Below are 12,061 nucleotides of genomic sequence, written 5' to 3' on the forward strand. Positions count from 1 at the left end.
CAGGGGTGGATTTACTAAAGGTAAATAAATGCTGGAATTTGCAGATGCAGATGCACTCTGCAAGAACACTTGCTCCAAGGTTTAGTAAATGAGGTAAAGCTTCAATTTACAAAGAATACCCAATCACACGCAAGGAAGATAATAATAATAATAATATAAAAACAACATTTTTGTATGCACATGATCGGATGATAGAAATCAGTAGAGCTTTCCTTCATTTACTAAGCTCTGGAGCAAATGCCCTTGCACTGTGCACAGTCTATTGGCCTTTCGTAAATCAACCCCATAATATGTACATTCAATTGCTACTGATCTGGAGCTGGGCTTGTATCTATGTGATAAAATATACATGCCAACTCTTCAACATTTGAGATACCAGCTTCTATGACACGTATTGGTTTTATTGTTTTTTGTAAAAACAGAAAAAAAAAATATATATATATTTATTAAAACTGAGCTCAAGGCATAAATAAAAGACACAAATTAATGCAGCTCTGTAATAGATAATAAATCATTAAAGTTACCTTTAAATTCAAACAGTATAAGTACCTGAATATGACTTAGGATCAGCCTCTTGTAGTCTCCTCACAACAGGACTGGAGTGTAAGCAAGAAGTAGCACAAGGTTCCAATCAGCTCACGTACTGACAAGAAGCATGCTGATAGGAAGAGAAAGCAGAGTGACGGAGAGATGAACCCATGACTGTGCTTCTTCTCCTCATTGCACAGTTACAGGCTGGGGCAGGTTCAGGATGACCTGGGCTCTGAGGCTGAATGATGCTGACCATCACACTAAGGGCATCTAGTGTCTGGAAAAAGTACTGCAGGGGAAATCTCTGGAATGAAAAGTGAATATTGCGGCAAAAGCTAGTTTTATTGTTTTATCCTGTAACAGGCCATTTAGCTTTATCATGTTATTTTTTGCTGGAGTTTAGCTTTAAAATAAAATGCTCAGCACTGCTCCTGTAAAAGAGTATGGGAATGATTAATATGCGTCAAATTAACAATAATGTAAGGAAAAGCAAAATGGATATATTTTCTGAAGCTTACTAGTAAGTCTCTGCAATATGATTCATAGAACTACCAATAAATGTCACCGTTTTCAAGAGAAAACAAACAAGATAATGCATTCTAAACATATCCTTTCATTTCTATATTCTAGGCTGGTAAATATGCACATGAATATAATACATTTGTAAGACAAGGAGCTTTGGACTCCTAACAATGCATTGTGAAGGATGCACAGTAAGTTCAGGCAATTCACAGACATGTTTCTTTGTTGGGTTGAAATTTATGGGTAATTTTTATTGTGGTCACAGGTATTGGATGCTTACGGTAACTTCCCAGGTCAAGCAACTCATGTTTTTAATTACTGCTGAGATACAAATAACCCTGTACGTGAAGGATGCTCACAAGAGAAGAGAGGGCGTTTGTGACCTGGCTCTGGTCCTGCTATGCATGTTCTTTTCATAGACTTAGCATCTGATTTCATCTAATCTCTTATAAAGTATATTACTTTGCAGTGAGGCCAAAACTCAGTCCTCACTTGAAAGCTCCTTGGTTCAAAAACTCATCAGCCATAGCATGCCAAACACTGCTCGTTAATGCCTCTTAGCTCAGTCCAGTATAAGTCTATAAATCTCAGCATTGGGAATCCTTGACCTCTCCTTGAGTTTTACTGCTTTATGTTCTTTTAAGTAATTTTCTGTTAGCATGTTGTTTATGCAGACATAGGTACAACAGCCATTCTAGTTGGTAGTGCTCTTATATAAGGGGGGAGATTTACTAACACTGGTGCATTCAGAATCCAGTGCAGCTATGCATGGCCAGCTTCTAACGTCAGCTTGTTTAATTAAGCTATGACCAGGGGCGAACTGACCGTTTGGAAACTCAGGCACTGCCTGAGGGCCCGGGGTCAGTAGGGGGCACCAAGAGATGCACCTGGTACCTTTTTCATAGACTTTTTTGAGTTTGTGCAAGGACACAGGGGCCCCATGAACCCCTATTGCCCGGGGGCCCCATGAGTTGTCAGTCCGCCCCTGGCTATGACAATTAAACATGGAAGCTGATTGATTTCGGGAGATGGCACTTTGTCTAGATAAACTTCATTATCTGGTGATACGGCAAAAGTGGACCATTCTTAGAAGAAGCTTTGATCCTAGAATTTCTAGATTAGTGAGGTCCAATGCAGCATGTGGGAGTTTCTGGGACAAACTACAATGAGCCACATCATAGCTACCTAGAAAAAGGTAGGAATGGAAAGGAAAGGGAAAAAGGAGAGCAGAAGCATTTAATATTGACCCGCTTCTGTAACTACATACTTGTCACTGAAGACCTTATGGGCTGGTATTAACATAATATGGGGTTTGCACACTCTTGTTCATTTCAGCGGATATAGTGTTTTATATGGCTGGTGTGCCATGTCATAGGTCATGAAAGAGTGCTGAAACTTTTGTAATTTTTTTAGGAAACAGAGGTGACTTATATTTATGACCTTTTGTTTAGGATACCATTCTGCCTTAGATCTTGAATGCAGGAGACCTTTTTTGCTCAGTTGTAGTATTATAAGTTTACAGATCTCTGAGATGGTTTGAGTCAGAGCTTACACAACCTGTAGATAAACAATCGTAATGTTGCACTATCTAAGGTCCCTAACTCACATTCATACATCCACATACTAGGGCCAGTTTAGACAGGATCCAATTAACCTACCAGCATGTCTCTGGAGTGTGGGAGGAAACTGGAGTACCCTGAGGAAACCAACGTATGCACAGGGCGAACATGCAAACTCCAGGAAGGTGGTGCCGTGGTTGGGATTTGAACCAATGACCCTAGTACTGCCAGGTGGAAGTGCTAACCATTTAGCCACTGTGCAGCCCCTTTTATACCTTTACTGTCTATTTAACAGATGGCACATATTGATTTTTAATGCCCTTTATAAACATTAAGCATAAACATGCATTGTTCAAGAAATAGAGTAATAGATAATATGAAAAAATAGGATAAATACCATCTACTGAGCCAGGCTGCAGTCAGAAGTATTTATTAATCAGCAGGATCTCTACCATCCCATTATAGAGATCCCATACTTGCTCATTTTTTATACACTTTAGGTAGTAACTTAAAGCAGAACTCCATGTAAAATTTTTGATTTTCCAATGTAGTGGGGCTGTGCCCACATTGCATGGGAAAACTGCTTGTTTTGTCCAGGGGTTTAGTGGAAAAGCTATACTTACCCCATCTTCTAATCCTCCAGAAAACTGTGCTCTCCCACGTCCAGCGACTGTTCCTGCCATCCTCACACTCGGAGCCGGACTATGGGTGTAATGACGTCAGGAACAATCCATTCAAAAGACCACTAGCATGCAGGGGGGAAGAAACGGCAGGGACCGGTCTTGCGCTCTGAGGATCAGTGGATTCGGTAAGTACACTGCTCAAAAAAAGTATAGAATATAGCATCACATCACTTAAACTCCTGGGATATAGATCTGGTCACTTAATTAGCAGAGGGGGTTGTTAATCAGTTTCAGCTGCTTTGGTGCTAATGCAATTAACAACAGGTGCACTAGATGGGCAACAATGAGACGACCCCCCAAAACATGAATGGTTTTACAGGTGGAGGCCACTGACATTTTTTCTCTACTCATCTTTTCTGACTGTTTTTCACTAGTTTTGCATTTGGCTAGGGTCAGTGTCACTATTGGTAGCATGAGGCGATACCTGGACCCTACAGAGGTTGCACAGGCAGTCCAACTCCAGGATGGCACATCAATACGGGCCATTGCCAGAAGGTTTGCTGTGTCTCCCAGCACAGTCTCAAGAGCATGGAGGATATTCCAGGAGACAGGCAGTTACTCTAGGAGAGCTCGACAGGGCCATACAAGGTCTTTAATCCATTAGCAGGACCAGTATCTGCTCCTTTGTGCAAGGAGGAACAGGATGAGCACTTCCAGTGCCCTACAAAATGACCTCCAGCAGGCCACTGTTGTGAATGTGTCTGACCAAACAATCAGAAACAGTTTTCATGAAGGTGGCCTGAGTGCCCGATGTCCTCTAGTGGGCCCTGTGCTCACTTCCCAGCACCATAGAGCTTAATTGGCATTTGCCATTGAACACCAAAATTGGCAGGTCCGCCACAGGCGCCCTGTGCTTTTCACAGAAGAGAGCAGCTTCACCCCAACACCTGTGACACACGAAAGGGTCTGGAGAAGTCGTGGATAATGTTATGCATGACCGTTTTGGTGGTGGATCAGTGATGGTTTGGGAAGACATATCCATGGAGGGACCCACAGACCTCTACAGGCTAGACAATGGCACCCTGACTGCCATTAGGTATCGGGATGAAATCCTTGGAGCCATTGTCAGACCCTACACCAGTGCAGCGGGTCCTGGGTTCCTCCTGGTACACGACAGTGCCCGGCCTCATGTGGCGAGAGTATGTAGGCAGTTCCTGGAGGATGAAGGAATTGATACCATTGAATGGCTCCCATGCTTGCCGGACCTGAATCCAATAGAACACCTCTGGGGTATCATGTTTCGGTCCATCCGACGCCACCAGGTTGCACCTCAGACTGTCCGGGAGCTCAATGATGACCTGGTCCAGATCTGGGAGGAAATACCCCAGGACATCATATGTTGTCTCATTAGGAGCATGCCCTGAAGTTGTCAGGCATGCATACAAGCACATGGGGGCCATACAAACTACTGAGGACCATTCTGAGTTGCTGCAACAAAATTTCAGCAAAATGGACAAGCCTATTGCATCATTTTTTCACTTTGATTTTCAGGTTGTCTTTGAATTCAGTCCCCTGTAGGTTGCTAATTTTCATTTCCATCATCAAACAATGGGGCATCCTTACGTTGCTAACACATTACCCAGTCCATTTCAGTATAGATATCCGGCATGATATTTTTCCCCATTAAGATCTGATGCATTTTCAAAGTGTTCCTTTCATTTTTTGGAGCAGTGTATATCTTTGCTTTTATGACCTCTAGACAAAAATGAGCAGATGACTGTGTGCACACAGCGCACTGCATGGTCCAAAACACGTTTTGCTCAGATTTCTGCTTCAAGACTGCAAGCCACACCTAGTTTTCTTTGTAACTTCTAATTTCCTATGGTCAGGGTGGCAAGTGATAGTGCTAGACAAATCTGCCTAGGTTCGATCCTCAAAGGAATCAGCAAATCTTGTTTGAAATTCAGCAAACACAAATATAAAGACGATTCCAAATGAATAAATGGGGGTTAGTCCTGCCCATTTTAGGGCTAAAAAGCAAACTACTGTCAAATAAAAGGTATAGGAAACGCAAAATCAATTTTAGAAAATACAGTAAAGGGAGTTTTTTTATGGCTTTGAGGGCAACATTGAAAATACACAATCCTTCAAATAACATGCTTGGGGATGCCTTGCAGATGCTTTAAAGCTGTATGAAACAGTACAATTTTCATGTTTTTTTTTCTTTTACAATTTGCTTGGCTTACATACATCAGTAATTCCATAATCTACCCAAGATGAATTTCAGTTTGAGAAAAGGTTTTTTTTCAGGTAGCTTTAGTAGAGACACATTCTTTTTAATCAAATGGAAATAGACCACTTTGAGGTGACAGATAGAAATGGCCAATAGTTTAATGTGGCCGTCCCTGTTCTTGCTGAAGCAAAATTGTCCTGCTGCTGGCCAATTTCTATTAAACCCTCATTAAGAAATAAGGGGGGCGTGTCCAAGATGGCGACCGGACGAGTCGCATGACAGGGAGCTCCGGCGGGATTCCTCTCCATCATCAGGCATCCAGGTCGTATAGGAGGGCGGGGGCGAGCGGGTTACTCACCCGTCCCTGCTGCAGTGCGGTTGAGGAGTCTTGAGCGCTTCGGGCGCCGTCCTGCGGTGACGACCCGGTGCGGCCTGCTGCGGCTAGGTGCAGCCGCGGCATCCTCCTTCGGATCAGCTGGTGGTGGTGAGTCGGGAGCGGGAAGGGGGACGGCTGGTCACCCCCCCTTCCGCGCGTGCAGGGAGCAGCTTACTTGTCTCCCCTCTGGTTCTGGCGATCCGCGCCGGAGGGGCATCATCATCTTCCTCCCTCCCCCCCATCAGTGACACAGGGGTGGTGAGGCCTAGTGCGGCCCAGTGAGCACAGATCCTTCACCACCAGAGCACAGATTGAAGGTGATCCCAATCACGGTCAGCGCACTACCCAGGCACCTATACCTCCTCCCAAAGTCTTCTGTCACTAGTCCAGGGCCCATCGGGGCAGCCCCCACACAAACCCAGGGACCACCGGCACATGGTAGAGGCCTTGCTATAGCCCACACAGCAGGGAGCTGTGCTGAGGTTAGGCCTACTGAAGATTCTTCCCCTGTAGATTCATATAGAGAGACGACAGTGATAATCACTATATCCACACAGCAATTTTCAGTGTCTCTCCTGCTTTGCCTATCCTCCCCAGCCCGTGGAGGTTTTCAGTGCGAATTAGGGCGTGTTTGCATCTACCTACCCACATCTTCATTTTCCTGTTTTGGGGGTTCCAGCATGACCCCAAAGAAAATGGCAACTTAATACCCTGAGCCTTGACACACGTAGGTGGGGCTACGCGTACATGACAAGGAATCGCTGCTAAAATGGGGAAAGCAGACAGGAAAGCTAACGCTCCTCGCTCCAGATCCCCACGCCGTACAGGTGGTCCTGCTAATCGAGGCATCCCGGAATTATTCCGTTCTCTCACTCCGGATCAAACAGATTCTTCCACCCTTGCCTCCCCACTACATTCGCCTGCAAAAGAAATTCCCTCGCAGCCAATGAGCTTGTCAACAGCTACTGCACCTGGACGCTCTGATCCTCCCCCTCTCACCATGGGGGATTTGAAAGCGATTGCATCAGATATTAAAGGGACCCTTTCGGCGGCGATAGCTGAGTTACATATCGACATGCAGGCAGTGGCTCACAGACTGGACGCAGTAGAAGACACAGTTCATATGCAAGGTCTTGCTTTTCATGATATGCGCACGCAGGTTGACTCGCACACCTCGCACTTAAGGGAGCTCGATCGTCACATTGAAGACCTGGACAATAGGGGTAGACGACATAACTTAAGAGTGCGCGGTGTGCCTGAAGCAATCGAGCCTAGCCAAGTAACCCAAGCTATTTTATCTATCTTTAATGATCTTTTAGAAAGGCCGCATGAATCTCCAATTGAGTTCGAGCGCCTACACAGGGCTTTGCGGCCTAAAGGCAGGGATTCTGACCCACCGAGAGATATAGTTTGCTGTCTCGTCGACTTCCGCCTTAAAGAGGATATTTTACGCAGAGCTCGAGACAAACAACGCTTGCTCTACCAAGACGTTGAAATCAAATTGTTTCAAGATCTCTCCCATCTCACCCTGCAACGCAGGAAAGACCTGCGCCCGCTTCTAGATATACTTCGCTCTAAAGGTATTGCCTACCGTTGGAAGTTCCCGTTTGGCCTCTCTGCAACACATTTAGGGAGATCTGCTCTCATGAGATTTCCGGAAGATCTTGCACCATTCTGTGAAACCATGAATATCCCACTACCGGTCATACCTAATTGGTCCAATGACCCTATTCGACAAGTGCAACTAGATGAAGGCCCCATGGAGGCACAGTCTAATGGCCTCTCTACCGGAGACAGACGACGCAAATCATCTCACCAAACCTCAACTTCTCCGGTATGTAGAAGGCTCATTACCGGCGACAGTCTACCATCTTCACCTGCGCACCGCAAGGCACGTCATGAATGACTTCTCCTTGTTATCACTTCTCAATGCTTCTGAGTAAACACTCCCCCGTACCCTGAAGCTGCTCTACTGGTGGATCGTATGCGTTTAGGGGAAAGAAAAAGGAGAAAAGAAAGACTTGTTGTTTTTTTTTTAGTTGTTTTCTCTTTCTTTCTCATTTCTGTTGATTTTAGCCAAGGTTCCATTATACGCTTTATTTGACATCATTCATACTTCTGAAGCCTGGACTTAAGGGTATGTGTATCGCATCACATTGTCAACTTTTATATGTATGCTGTCTATCTGTGGTAAATGTTGGTTTTGTTGGCATATATCAGCTAAGGTATCCTATTGTGTGATAAAAAAGAACGAGGTGGGGATAAGTTTTCTGGTGGCCTTGATTGTGCACCTAGGGGTGTTAACGATTATCTGCTTGGTCGGTAAGGGTCTACCACATTTCCTTACGAACCCTGCCGGTTACAGGAGTGAAGTTAGGCTTGAGTTCCGGGGACATGGGCTAGGCCCTCTTTTGGATTGTTGCCTTCCTCTCCAAGTCCCATTGTAGGGGTACATGGTGCACTTGGATGGGGAGTCTCTGGGATCCTAGGTTTTATGTTTCTTAGGATCATGGTTCCGCAATGTTCCTTGTCATGATCTTGGAAACAGATTCTATGGGAGCATTGAGATTTCCGGACTAGCCTTTACATTTATTTTACCTATCCTTAAGGTGGCAGGGGATATTGGCTTACGCAGATCATTCTCGTAATATGTTGTGTCTCTCGCTCCAGCTGTGCCTTGAGAGATGATATAATGGGGTTGATTCATAGGACTCAATGCCATTTTTTTTTTTTTTTTTTTTTTTTTTTTGTACCATTATACAAACCTTCCCCTGACCCTTCTCTTATAGTTGGATCACTGTAGACAAAGTATTCGTTTGATACTCGCACTATTCCTTCGCTCTTCCTAAATTGTTCTCTCCCTACATAGCATTTGGAATACCTTAATTGCCAATGTGGTTTCTGACAGGTTACATACCCTCTATCTAGCTATGATTATGATGGTGTTTTAGATTTGAAATTTGGGATCGTTCTATTTGATATTCTCGTTTATAGTTCACTATGTAGACGGGTCTAACTTGGCCCTACACAGTTACCTGTTTTGACTGGGAGCTTGTGTTGGGTCACGGATCGTGGACTCTTCCCCTCTACTAACCTATCTATGTTTCGTGGGTGGTGGAGAGTGAGGCACTAAACAAGTTTCCTCGTTTGGAACTAAGATCTACATTGTATCTGGGAAAGGGTGACTGACAATGTTTGGTCGGTGACCGACTTCCTAGAACAATCATAAGTGATGTTATTGCTACTGTTATGCACTGTTTCATGTAACGTAAATATTAGTAGTTGAAATGCATATGGCCTAGGATGACCACTTTCAAGTGACTCATTTACTTAATAGGCACGGTTTAATGTACCTTTCAGGTTAAGACAGTTTAGAGATTACTTTATGGTTAACTGATGACATAACTTATCAATACTTAAATTTATGGTTCACGTAACTGAACTTTCCATTTTCTGGAGCTGGCCAAAATTTTCTGATGTACAGTTGTGTCCAAAATTATTCAACCCCCAATGCTGTAAAGGGGTTTAGGGACTATAGTGTACATTTGGAATTGTATTCAGAATCAAATCCTACAAGGACGTTGTAACTACCCAAATGCAACTAAAATGACATCAATTGTTTATGTAATACAGTAGTAAATGGTTCTTATGTGGTTTCTTCATTGCCACAATTATTCAACCCCTTAAAGACTACCACTCTGAAGAACAGAGGTTCATACAGGTGCTTTCCATCAGGTATTGAAAACACCTGTGGATGTCACCGAGCAGCAATCAAGCATAATAAGCACCAATTAGGCAGCTTTAAAATGACTGTGATACTCAGCTCCTTCTAGACATTTACTGGTGTGGTTACAAACATGGTGAAGGCAAGAGAATGGTCCAGGAAGACAAGAGAAGAGGTGATTTCTCTTCACAGGAAGGGCAATGGCTATAAGAAGATTGCAAAGATGTTAAACATACCAAGAGACACCTTAGGAAGCATCATTCGCAAATTCAAGGCAAAGGGCACTGTTGAAACGCTACCTGGTCGTGGCAGAAAGAAGATGCTGACTTCGACTGCTGTGCGCTACCTGAAGCGTAGAGTGGAGAGAAGTCCCCGTGTGACTGCTGAGGAACTGAGAAAAGATTTGTCAGATGTGGGTACAGAAGTTTCAGCCCAGACAATAAGACGCACACTGCGTAATGAAGGCCTCCGTGCCAGAACTCCCAGGCGTACCCCCTTGCTGTCTCCAAAGAATAAGAAGAGTCGACTGCAGTATGCCAAAAGCCATGTGGACAAACCACAAAAGTTGTGGGATAGTGTTCTGTGGACTGATGAAACAAAATTAGAACTGTTTGGGCCCATGGATCAACGCTATGTTTGGAGGAGGAAGAACAAGGCCTATGATGAAAAGAACACCTTGCCTACTGTGAAGCATGGTGGAGGGTCAATCATGCTTTGGGGCTGTTTTGCTTCTGCAGGTACAGGGAAGCTTCAGCGTGTGCAAGGTACCATGAATTCTCTTCAGTACCAGGAGATATTGGATGGAAACGTGATGCAGTCCGTCACACACCTGAGGCTTGGGAGACGTTGGACCTTTCAACAGGACAATGATCCCAAGCATACCTCCAAGTCCACTAGAGCATGGTTGCAGAGGAAAGGCTGGAACATTTTGGAGTGGCCATCGCAGTCACCAGACTTAAATCCGATTGAGAACCTCTGGTGGGACTTAAAGAAAGCAGTTGCAGTGCGCAAGCCTAAGAATGTGACTGAACTGGAGGCCTTTGCCCATGAAGAATGGGCGAAGATACCCGTAGATCGCTGCAAGACACTTGTGTCAAGCTATGCTTCACGTTTAAAAGCTGTTATAACTGTAAAAGGATGCTGTACTAAGTACTAAGATTGAATGTCACTTGGGGGTTGAATAAAACTGATAATGCTGTGAGCACAGAAAAGACATTTGTGGTTATTTCATTATAACTGTTATGTTATATTTGTCTGACCTACAAGTGCCTCTTTAATGTAAATGTAAGCAAGATGACTGAATGATCAAAAGCAATGTCAAACTGGCCAAAACACTCAATTTCAGTGGGGGTTGAATAATTTTGGACACAACTGTATATCCATAACGTACAGGTCTTCTCCTTAGATATGCACTCTCTACCGTACCTAACATTACACGTCTTTGTTTATGAGCCTTGATGTGGTCTAGGTGCTTACCTATAATATTTTGCTTAATAGGCTGTTACTTCTTTTACTTCTAGTCTGCATACTCCCCCTGTTACACACCTCTCATCTCTCGATACAAATTAGCTATTTCCCACCTACGTATATGTGTCAAGGACGCCTCATGTTGGATTATTTCCCCTCTACACCTTTTTATTCAGGAGAGTTTGGCCTCTTTCAGATTGTACTTAACATTGCCAATTCGGCCGTCTCTGGGTTTGACACTTCTCCGACTGTAATTTCAGACTCCCAGCTATCATATTGCTAACAACTAAGTATTGGGAGTTGTATTATGAGAAAGAATAGCTGGACTATTCTGCCTCTGGATTCTAGTCTTTACAGGAAATTGAAAGAAGATAGCTCAATACATGTATATGGGTTTATATGACATACACCTGACACTTCTCTTCTTCTTTGCCACATTCCTTGACTCTTTCCCGTAATAACTTCTCCTCTTCTCCAACATTCTGAAACTTTCTACTAGCCTTTTTCTATTCTGTATACTAGTCTCTTTCCCCTCCTCATCACCTTCCCTGTCCTCCCTTAACCCACCCCCCTCTATACCCCCCTCCCTTCCCCCCCCCCCCCCTTTTTTTTTTTTTTTTTTTTTTTTTTTTTTTTTTTTTTCTCTCCCTGCTGCTGTGAGACTCATCTGGTATACTTATAGCCCTTAAGCAACCCTTTTGGGTAAATGACATGATGACTTCTAACCACGTATCTAATCGGTCGACTCGTACACTCTCCGTGGCCTCTCTTAATGCGAGGGGCCTAAATATACCTGAAAAACGTTCGCAACTTCTCACTTATATGAAAAGCCTTCATGCAGATGTGCTCTTTATCCAAGAAACTCATTTTCGGGCAGACCAAGTCCCTAGATTCTCAAATATTCACTATCCCACGGCATATCATTCAGCTAATGCGGAGGTGAAGGCCAAAGGGGTATCCATTTTATTCTCTAAAACGCTCCCGTTTGAACTTACTGAATCGCTCGAGGATCCTGAGGGGAGGTTC

The sequence above is a fragment of the Staurois parvus genome, unplaced genomic scaffold (assembly GCF_062004578.1).
Source record: "Staurois parvus isolate SC_StPar_1 unplaced genomic scaffold, SC_StPar_1.0 ptg000498l, whole genome shotgun sequence".
NCBI lineage: Eukaryota > Metazoa > Chordata > Amphibia > Anura > Ranidae > Staurois > Staurois parvus.